Source organism: Manacus candei, unplaced genomic scaffold (genome assembly GCF_025592945.1).
Source record: "Manacus candei isolate 608988 ecotype Guabito, Panama unplaced genomic scaffold, ASM2559294v1 h1tg000028l, whole genome shotgun sequence".
Taxonomy (NCBI): Eukaryota; Metazoa; Chordata; class Aves; order Passeriformes; family Pipridae; genus Manacus; species Manacus candei.
In genome coordinates, this window is record NW_026138076.1 from 30,579,104 (window position 1) to 30,591,194 (window position 12,091).

Below are 12,091 nucleotides of genomic sequence, written 5' to 3' on the forward strand. Positions count from 1 at the left end.
ATCACAGTGATCTTTTCTGAAAGAGATCCCTTCACTTCAGTCAGCTAAAGAGTAGTTAATAAAGTCATTCATTTTACTACCCTAGAAGTACAAGAATGGCTAAAAACAGGAAGAAAAATCTCTTAATAGTGGGATTACATTTTTTTTACCCTCAAAGCCCAAATATAACTCAGATCAGAACCAGCTACCAGACACACAATATGATATTACATGATCTAGGACTAGGGATGTAAATATCCATTTGGAAGTGGATAGAAGAAATCATCTCCCCTTACATCAAACCATGAAGTTCTCAATAAATTATGAAATACACTTTTCAAACTATTTTTCACCAAGTCATTCAGCATAACATACAGAATAATTCCTTTAAATTTCCAATCATTTAGCATTGGAGAAGTTGTTCAAATGCATTTCTACAAAGTGGACTGTTGTGCTCACCTACAGGTATTAAGTACAGTAATTTACATTGGTCTAGCACTCATATGATATATTAGACAAAAATAGCACAGCAGTCTCATTTGTAGAGCTCACTGCCAAATCAGTCCAAAAAATTATACCAGTTCATCAAATGTGAAGAACTTAGTTGAATTTGACCTGCTGAATTGTGAGACTGATGAACTAATAACAAATAAAGATTTTATTCCTTTCTCTTGGGTTTAACACTATCTTGGTTAGCTTTGGAAGGCTTTCTTTGCCTAAGATGGTAAAGATCAGCTTGTGATTCAAATGGAGCGGGTCTTCTCCCCTACCTTGGCAAACAGCTGCTGTTATCTAGTTCAAGCATAGAATATTCTGGCTACTTCTAAACTTTGAAGGAAACAGAGCCCTCTCACAGTTTCCCATGGCTTTCAGTATCTATATTGTATTAATTAGCACATTCCTTAAATCATGTTTTTGTTTTTAAACTTGCTTACTACACATTACACTAGCTTGTCAGCACTTGGACTCCTTTTTCTGTCAGCCTCTGAAAGTCTAATTCTGGCCTTAGGCATGTTCTAATCTGGTTAAAGTTATATTTATAGTCATCATAATCCCAATTACCACCAATACAGGTTAATCATTAAATGTGAGAGTTCACTGATATAGCAAAGGAAATGTATAGTGGCTATCTCTAGTACAAATAGCACAGAGAGGAACACTCAGATCCCACAAAACAGCTTCCAGAACCTCTCTGATGGCCCAAGGAAATCTGCCAGCCCCTGGGACTACATGCTGATGTATATGTCATTCTGACAGAAAAAGTGTCACCACCAGAGCAGTAGCTGATCGACATAAGCAACTTTTGAGATGATCCTGAGGATTTCTGACAGCCTTTGGGAAAAAACACCCAGCATTGGTGAACGCCATGCCTTACACCTACTTGCTGAAGCCTGATCTGAGGGTTGGTGTGGGGATAACTGACTGATCACCATACTTCCTGTGACAGGACAGTGCTTGATTCAGTACTGTTAATATCATTTCAGCAGGTTCAGCCTGCATCGTCTATAATTCTGATGAAGGAGACATTATGCAATACTAAATTGCCTGTCAGACAGAGCAGGGCAAAGTACAGCATGAGAGAGGGGCATATTCCAGTGGTCCCTCAAAGCCAGGAATGCCTGAAATCTCCTCCTGAGGAATGATGGCCATTCTAGTTTTGTCCTCAAGGATGTTACTCATCACTTCAACAGTTTGGAGATGATACTTGGCTAGCAGAATGTTTTAATTTAATTTACTAGTAAAATTAATCAAAGAGTGGGGCTTTAAATCATGAAAGTTTTTTTAAAACCTAGTGTTATTGTAAGTAATCTCTGTTTCACAGTAGCAATTACAACAAACATCTATGGGTGTTTTTTTGGTAGTCTGAGTCCCATATTTTTTCCTGCAACAGTTACCTTTTTTTTTCCTATTGCAAACTGATCTTAAGTAAAAGAAAAGGAAAAAAAAAATCCATGTTTAAACCATACTTTTAATCATACCTGATACTATCTTTTTTAAGCAGTTTTACATTTAATATTTTAATGGGCACCTTTCACCAGCTGCTATACAGTGAACACTTATTTCATCAGCTAGACCACACTGCAATCCACAGAAGGATCCAGAAAGAAAGTTAGATATGCTCTCCCTTGTATCCAGATAGCCAGAACAAGAGTGAAACATTCTGGGGAAGCCACATAACACATTACTGACTTATGACATTTATCAGTGTTAAATGACTACATTAAGCCTCTATCTTAACAGACATAAAGGAGTAGCTAAAATAGCACGTTGAAACAGTCAGTTGGCTCTCTGAAGGGGAGATAAAACTGGTGATAAAGTTAGTCATTTGTTACCATAAGGTCTTTGCAGCTTGCTATGTGAGAACATTTAAGAAAGGATCTTAGTAACATTACTTCACTATCAGGGTCAAAAAATGTATATTCCCCATCTCTTTTCAGTGTTTCCATCCCAAGAGTAGCTCTGTTTCCCTCACAGCAAAACAATTTCTAGTGCATGTTCTAGAACAGCTGCTCTAGCAGAACAAAGGCTGAAATCTGATTTCACTGCTTTTTAGAGTTCCTGAGCAGTCATCATTTACACTGATACAGGTAAAAGATTAGGAATTTATCTGTTAGTCCACAGGTTCTTATTTGAAATTCATCTATCACAGATATTGTAATTTTTACTTTTTTTTATCCTGTTAGTTTTAGTCTGGGTAGGTGAATAATTAAAATTACTTTCTCAGTCAACTTTTTTCTCCTTATCACCTTTTCAGATTTCATTCTTCTTGTGACCATGATGCTCTTTAGAAAATAAACACCAAGAAAAACATTTTATGGTTTTGTTTTATGGCTGTTTTGCTGGCTATATGGAAGAGAATCACTGCATTTACCAATTCAATTCACTTTGTCCAGTTAACCCCATTTGACCTGATGCATCTATTACACCAGTGTGGCATACCTACAGAAACACATATCTGCATAAGCTTATCTCAAAGGCAGAATCAAAAAGGTGGACAATAAATAGAAGTAGAAGAAGAAATAGGCATTATTATAGTCAGCTTTCCACAGCAAAAGCACCTGAGGTGAACTCAAAAGTCTGGAATTACCAGAAGTGTTTTCAGTGCCCAGTACTGAGCTCCCGCAAGCAGGCTGCAGGATGCTCCCAGTTGCTGCCAGACTCAAACACTCTGAAGGAGGTGATGATCTCCTGAGCACGTTGTAAGCCACATTTTCTTTGTGGAAGTTTGTTATTTTCCTGTACATGGCCATGCAGTTGGTGCCAGAGGGATTCGTCAGTAACTTGGTGGCAATCAAGAGCAGGTGTAATAAAATACATGGCAAACTGCTGGGAATGTTGATTTTCCTACAGTTTGTAGAACAGATTCAGGAGATCTCCAGAAGCAACTTTGTCCTGATTAAAATATATTTGAGCATTGAGGATCGCCTGAAGAATTTACTCAGAGCCCTCTGAAAGTAAGCTTGCACTGGAAGTGCAAGATTTTGATGTAATGTCATTTCCGGTGTGAGGCAATTTTACAGGTGCAGTACAGAACTAAAGCAAAACAATATATGCAGGTCAGACTCCACCCACAGTGGCCATAAGAATCCTGGGTGTGGATTTCCTATACCGTATCAGGAAGCATTTGGCACAGAAAGTGGCAAGTGATCAGCAAGGGGCTCTGCCATGGAGGAGGCAGCTTGACCTGACACCACCTCAGAGAGCCTCACAGCTGCAGGCAGTGCAATGCCAGAGCCTATCACAGACCCAAATGCCGCTGTGAGTGATATCCCAGAACTTGGCATCCAAATCTTGCAGCTACCAAACACACCCTGCTTGAGGCCACAGCTGTCAATTCTCCATGTAAACAGGGACAAGGAGAGAAGAGCAGTAGGGAAAAAGGCAGGCGTACTAAGCACAAGCAATAGCCCAAATTATATTTAGCTTTTAGATAATGCTTCAAAGCTTCAAACTGATCCCATATTGCTGGTGAATACAGAGACTCAGGTCAGACTCAACTGATAGTGGTTATTTCAGAAAGGGGAGAAACAGTTTCTTGCAGTAATCATTTTACCTCTGGAGCCCTGTAAAAAACTGCTGCTTTACAGGAATCCCCTGAGATTACCTGCAGGAGTCAGAAACAGTATTATTCCTATGGTAGTTTCGAAGAAAACAGAATGACCTAACAAAGGGTTGTTCCCAGGGACTGATCAAGCAAGTGCATTAAGCATTAAAGACAAGGGAAAACCACTTTGTAACAGAGCAGCATACAAGTGATTGTATAAGAAACAAACAAACAGCGAGCAAAGTGCTCACTAATGCTCACATACATTCTTACAAAATGTCCCCTTGGCTGCTTGCAGCAAGTAATGTCTGCCCAGCTGAAGGGTGAATGAACAGATTCCTGGAAGCTATAGCTACCTCCTTTGGAGTTGCTGGCACGTACTGGCAGGCGTAGCCTTTGCCTTACACTAGGCTAGGAAAAGCAACAGTGATTAGACTTGTAAAATAAAATGTCTATGAATGCATAGACAAATTCTGTGGATGCTATAGCCATATGCACAGTGTATTAAAAGATTACTTCATTCCATCTATATCCCTGGTACAGATCTCCTGCATGACCTTGGCATACAGCACAAAAGGGCCAATAGTTCCTATTGCCTAAAGGAGGGTTATTTAATTTAATAGCTGTTATAAAGTGTACTGAGACTCTTGGATGTAAGGTCATATTCAAAATTGCAAAGTAATTGTTATTTATTCCTGCTAAGATCACATAGAGAGAACAAATTAGGTCACAAAATAGAAGGAAAAAAGAAAATTATCTGGAATTGTAGGCTTGCTACATTGGAAATAAAAACCCAGTCTTCTTCCCATGTGGTGTTGCAAAGCACTGGAAACTTTTAAGTATCATTTGTTATTCTCAAAATGAAATATATGTTTATTTCTATACAGGAAGGCACAATAAAAATATGTTTCCTTCAGAGGAGATACGTTAATATTTTTACTGCTTTTATGCCAAAACTCATTGAACTATACTGTAGAAACTTTTATTTTTCAAAGTGCAAGCTAAGTTTTTTATAATAAAATTCCTATTAGTGGTAGGTGATAAAATACAGAGAAGGCTTCTGTGACTTTACTAGAACTAGAGACTACCATCAGTAGGAATACACCAGCTAGCTTAAAGTAATAATATTACAACTGGGCATTAGGACAAAATTCTAAAAAGGAGCATCCACCCAAATCCTCATCAGGAATGCCCGTGGGAGAGGGTTTAATGTACCTCCTGGGCAGTGCTTTGAAAATTAGCCAGAGGTGCCCAGTTTTCCAAAATGAAATAAGACTCTAGTAAGTGGAGAGGGGCACAGGAAATCTATTCTGAGAGTCTGCATGTGTTTCCCAATGGTAAAGAGACTTCTCCATTTGCATGTTTGCGTTTGACTGCCTTATTTAGAACTGGGCTGGCAAGCAAGGCAGAACATGTCATAAGAATAAACCTAACTATCTAAAATATCTGGGGCAAACAGTAAAATTCTAATACAATCTATATATCTCTAGAGAGACTTACAGAAGAACCTATCTCATGTATGTTGGCACAGAAGTCAAAGACACTCATTCCTGCATATCTTCTCAGTGCTCACAGCCATTAATTGCTGCAAAACCAATGGCAGGGACTCTCCTCAAATGTTGCTGCATCACAGGCTTATCTTCACATTCCAGGATGAAATACCCAGAGTAACAACTCTTTGCTTCCATACATGAAGGAGGAACTGATCTTGAACTCACTGAAGTCAGTATCAAACTCCACTGACTACATGAAAAACATTGGACTAGGCCTATTTTAAGGAAACAACAGATTCTGGTCTTAACAATCAACACAGCTTAAATATTTCTTTTTTATCCCACAGAAATCAAAAGAGATTAGGTCCTTTGGTAAGAGAATATCTCTATCATATGCTCTCCAGGGCCTACTTAATTATTTTTTAAAAACATATATAATTTAAATTAGGCCTGATACTAAGAAATAAGAGAAAAAATGAAAAATATTTCTAAGATCTTAGAAAACATTCGTAAACACAACAGCAAAATAAGAGGACAATCTGATTAAGGCTTCAGGATATGGTTTTCATGCCATGCGCTTCTACACCTATCCCAAACACAAGTTGCCACTGCGTGAGCATATGACATGGACATTTCTCAATCTAAAGTCTAAAAGAGGTTCCAGTAGCAAACATTAACTAACAATTGACATTAGCTTTCCTTCTCTGCTGCTGCCAAGAACAGGCATCTGTCCACTAGTATCAATAAAGAAATGATACCTTCAAAAATTATCAGTTATTAAAGATTCTTCAAGTCATAGTGTTCTGTGGATCAAGTATTCAGCTACTACTAATGCTTTAATAATAAGATGAAAAACAATCTATTAAGTGCAGAACAATTCAAGAGAGGAAACTGTTATAAGCATTTAAGGTTGAATGGTTTGCCTATACTGCTGTTTGGCTACTGAGAATTTTTGCTACAGCTGCACCCACTACGAATAAATGACAACATTCTTCTTTCACATCACTCTGGTTTTACCAGGATCCATCACTTAAACATACTGTTTAATTCAGACAAATGTGCAAGCAGGAAAATACTGCCATATCTTAGCTTCATGTGTTTAATATAGATTAATTTACCGTGAGAACTTACCTCCAAAGTTGTCCGGATTTCTCCCGACTGACCCACTGAAGTTTTCATAGAAGTAATGTCACTATTCAGTAGCTTAGGGGAAAAAAAGTCTTTTTGATACAACAAAGCTCTTGGAAGTCAGCACTCAGACAATGTGGTTAGGGCTTGAAGTAACACTCTTGAGATTGGAGCACTGAACCCAAAGCAATTTTCTGTGACCAGCTGAATTGCAGAGTTACCAAGAAGCAGTATTTCTACAAAACTAGAAAAAGGAGTCAGCCAGCACCAAAGAAGGAATTGTTGTGCTACATTGTGAATGACAGTCACTTTGCTTTTTGCAGCATCATTACTTAGGCAGTGTATATGTTAAGTTCTGTGACTGGAGACTTTATGGCAGCTGACAGGGTTGTTTCTCATAAGCTGCTGAACTTTGAGGATGGTGGAACTGCTATGAAACTCCTGCACATAGACAAAAAGCTCCTCTATCTTGCAGAAAAGTGCTGGGCAGAACACGAGTCCCTGATGGCTACTGAGGCCAATTCAAAAAATCACAAATAGTTTTCATTTGTCTGTGGTCATCAGTGGTTACTTATACACACCTGATTCATACAGTGACAAAAGGAGACCATTCAGTTGCATCTCCACAGGCTCCTTTACTATGCTGAAAATCTCAGTCATCTATGGTTTTCTGAAGAGACAGTCAATCAGCCTTACAGACTTTTCTGGTATAATATTTTTGGGGATAGATTCAAAACATTAATAAAGGGCACTTTGTCTATTACTATTTTATCAATACCACAAGTGGCTTATGATCTACCTGTCACATTGCTGAAATTATCAAGATGTGGAAGCATCTTCTGAATCTCTTGCATTCCCAACCTCTCACCAGACACTCTCGCTATTTATGCAAACTTATTCTTGGTGTCTGAACACTGCCTGAAACAACGTGTGACAGGATTCATCTCACTGTAACTGGAGTACTGCCCCACTAAATCTTGAGCTATTGGCATTTGCTGAAATGGCTGTGGGCTCAGAAACACTGTCAAATGTCAGTTCCCAAGATGTGGTCAATAAATCTTTTAGAGCATCTTTTCAGAACCTATTCCTATGTTTTATCCCCAGCCCACACAAGGTTGGCATCATGCAGTTCATAAAGAGCATGGCCTTTTGTGGAATTTACTCCAGACATTCAGAGGAAGAAATCTCATCATTTCAGTTATATTTTTAGGTGGTGACATTTGACTTTGACTTCCTCCAAGCCTGTTCCCCTGCCCTTTTGGTGAATCATAAGTTATTTGTACTGTAATGGGCTTCCTATAGCTAAAGTTTTGTCAACTCATTCTGCCCAGGGCTTACTATAACTGGGAAGCATCAGAAAGACATGCAAGGATATGTTTTGAGTATAACAGATCCAATAAAAGTACATCACCTCCACATCTTATTTCTTTCTTCTGTTTCAGTATTCTACTCAGTAAGACTGAAAATCATTTAGACAGCGCTGTCCAAGTTCACTCCAACTACGTTTCTAGCTGGCACCTGTCATCAAATTCTGTTCTAGCTTTTCCCATTTAACATGTGGCCCATCTAACTTTTACAGTTCAGTTAGCATCTGTTAATGGCAAAGGTGTCAATCTAATGGCTTCTTTCCTGTGTAGACTCATCAGACTCAGAAAGCCAACCTTTTTCCTTCCTTCACCCTAAGTCCAGGTTTTTCCCATCCACAACTCTTGTTGCAAAGCAGTTACCTCAGCTTCTGAATTAATATCAAATATAATGGAAAAAATCACGTACAACAATACAGTCTTTTGTCCTCCAGACCAGATTTCTCTAAACTCTACTGAAGATCTTTCCTGGATCCATTATTGGAACTGGTGAATTTTCACTATTCTTTCTCCTTGCAGTTCTTACCCATGATTTTATAAGCCCAAGGATAGTGAATGAGATCCTTCCACTCAGGGAACTGTGCACTGTTCAGGAAAGTTTTACTTAATCTTATTTGCATGTTTTCTGCAGGAATTTCTTCTTCGTTACTCCTGCTTTCCCCTCCACCACAGCCTTTTCCTTAGTTTAGAATCTGTGTTTGATCAGGTGCCAAGTTAGTGCTCTCTTTCAAGGCAGATACAGATAATTACACTAAAAATTATTCTTTCTTGTTCCAGCCACCAAATTATCATTTATGTTGTGCTTGTAGTGACCACCTTTCTAAATGTTCATCTGCTGATTCTGGGCTTCTCCAGTCTTTTATTTTAAAAAGAACAATTGTTTAACCATTATTCCTTTTTTTGGCATATTTTTGGGCTGATCACCCCTTAAAAGAACTTTCATGACCATTCTTCTAGTTTCCTTATGATAGTCAATGAGCTCTACGAATCACCATTTTTTCTCTCCTAGAATTTGATTCAGATTTCATTTCTACATGAATCTTCAGTAGTGAGAAACTGAAAACTTAATCAGCTTGTGACAGGTCAAACTTTTGTCTATATCAATTCACATTCAGGCAATCTCTAGAGTTAAGTCATTGACAAAGACATGAGAAAAATGTCACTTTTTTCTATCAATAAACAAGGGACTTTATTAGTTACCTCTCCTCATGAAGTCCCCGTTACAGTTTGAAAGAAATAGTTCATATAGCTACTGGACATAATGTCTATTCAATCATTGTGCCTGACCAGAACAAAGACCGTTATTTTTCTGGCTTGAGAAAAACGTTGTTTGCATTGTTTCTGCTCCTAATTACCCGATCCAAAGGGAATGTCTGCTCCTCTGTCAAAGAGTAAAGAATGTTCAAGTAAGCTAAGGAACAAATAAGCAGCACTTTTGTGCCTGAAAATATGCCTCCGCCATTCTAGAGAGTTCCTCTCCTAATGCTGAGAAGTAATTTTGCACAATCTTCTACTGAAAAATGCTATGCTCAGATTTTTGGCTGAACTCAGAATGATTGACATAGAACTCCAAGAATTGAGTGCTTTGGGGATATTGATGCAATATTGAAACAATAGCAAACACCACAATTGCAAAATGCAGTGCTTAAGTTCATGTGGAAGTTAAATCACAGAAGGAGAAAGAGGACAATATAAGAGTATGGCAAGCAGGTAGCTATAGAGCATGGCAAATTAAATTCAGAATATTGTTTTCTCTGATCCTCAGCTATGAAGCATGATGCTCAGAACAAGCAAGAGCGTTCTGATTCCTGTTTTCACATTCCTGCTTCACCAAGAAGGAAATCACTCCACCATGTCACTTCTATGCTAGAGAACAAGATACACCAAGCAGTATTCTTTTTCAAACCAATCAGTGAGAAACCAGGACAGGTCACTCAAGATCTGAGAGCATGCCCTGGAAAAATATCCATGGATAATGCCATTCATGTGCAATCTGAAGCTAGCAGTACACCGCAAGTTTAGTTTAACACTGAAGTCAAATAAGGATAAATTTAAAATACAAAGAAAAGAGAAAAGTAATGTCAAAAGAGAAAGTAATATTATTGTGAATTTAGTTTGCCACGCTCTATATAGATGGCTGCTCTTAAACACAAGAGACTGGGCTATGAAACAAAAAATATAATTGGTACAAGTTATTTTTGGAGGCTCAAACATTTGGCAAAATATTAGCAAGATAAAATTCAAGACACATGACTCAGAAGTCCATCTGACCAGCCCATGGCATTAGACTTCAGCATCATTAATTAAATCAGGTTCTTAGAGAAAAAGGTACTTACAAGTATTGGATTTAATTTCCTTTTCCTTTGACAAGGGTGTCATTGTTTTAGAGATTGGAAAATAATACAAATACATATTGTTCCTCTTTTCCAAAACAATATTGAACTGAAAAGAATAAGTGAGAAAGAGTAAAGCAGGAACATGATCTGGAGATTTGTTTATAAATTTACTTTTTGAAGTATTAGAAAATTTGATTGAGGATGCCAAAGGTTTCCTACAACTGCGTGTCTAAATGAATGAAAAGACTAAAAATATATCAACAGAGCATTTGTTTACTTGACTGAGCAAGCAACAAATTATAGTTGCATTGAGTCTACTAGTAATTGTCATTTTGGATTGTTCTTACTTTCCATCAAGTCCAGTAGCATTCTCAAGTACCAGCTGTCCATACCAAAAGCCTTAGAAGAAACTGCTTGAATTCTGTCTGAGGCAACAACCCTGGAATATTCTATTCCTGCCCTCAATACACATACACACACACATAAAGCTCCTTTCTCCTGTATTAAAAGAGAGTAAGACAACACATTTCAACAACATGCTTTTCTAGGCATAAGCATTCCACCAAGTCCTCTCTCAGCCACCTGAGTCACTTCCATAAAAGAACATTAATTAAAAAAAAGAAAACTCACACCATGACTGAATTCCTTTGACACTTCCTTAAAAAAGATGTGCCGAATATTTGATTGCTCACCATATCTTAGAATAAAGTATTTTCTTGTCAGAGCATCTTCTGCAAAATGTAGATATTCACACATCATCAGTAAACTGGTATTCCACTAGTATGAGAGGTTGGTTATAGTTGTTTGTACAGTGATCCTTTCATAATACTCTTAAGCCAATCAAGTGTCTTTCAAAAATACCAGACCTGAAGTTAGAACAATATACTTAAAATATATACCTGACAGGTGCTACCGAACTTGCTGCAATAATTTGAGCAATTCCACATTCTTTCCAAACACAAGATTAGGATGTTACTTTATAAAAAATAGACAATTGGGGAAAAGTGCAGATTTTTTACTTCTATGTTGGGAAATATTACATCCCTTTCTTCATAGCTGCTTTCTGGTTTTTTGATTGAAAAGATTACTATCTTGAATACTGATTATTAATACAGCTTTGCAAAAAAAAAAAAAATCTCTCCTTGCTACAGGATATTTCAGACTGACATTTCAGCTTGATTTTCCCACTGTTTAGCAAGAGAGTCTTTCAGATATATAAAAATGACACAATCATGCCTCCACTCTGAAGGGAACTTTGATCCTTTGAAATTCAGAGGAAAAAAATTTCAGTGATTTGTAAAGAAAAGAGAAAGCATCTATTCTACTGAAAATTTCTCATATTCGACAAAGGGAAGTGACAGTGCTAACCTGAAGCTTCTGTGGCTTTCTACACCTAGAACAATGCAATGAATTCTGTGACAGAAGGCACCCAGGTCAGCATGTTTCCAGTCTACACCCAATAAAATAATTTTAAAAAGGTTAATTTTGAAATCTTATCTGGGACCATGAAGGAAATTCAAATTGGTCTACCTCCTAGCCACAAATCTAACAAATTGGTTATTTTCAAAAGAAAATCATAGATCACAATGGATGACAGTATATTATATCTAGGTTTCACAGCCTAGCCGGAATTGCTGTTGATGCAATACCTTTGTAAGCTACTTGCTTCCCTTTTTTCAGTTTAAAGACAATGTCCTCCGAAAAGCTTTCACAGCTTTCACTGAGACACAGGCAGACTTTAGGAAC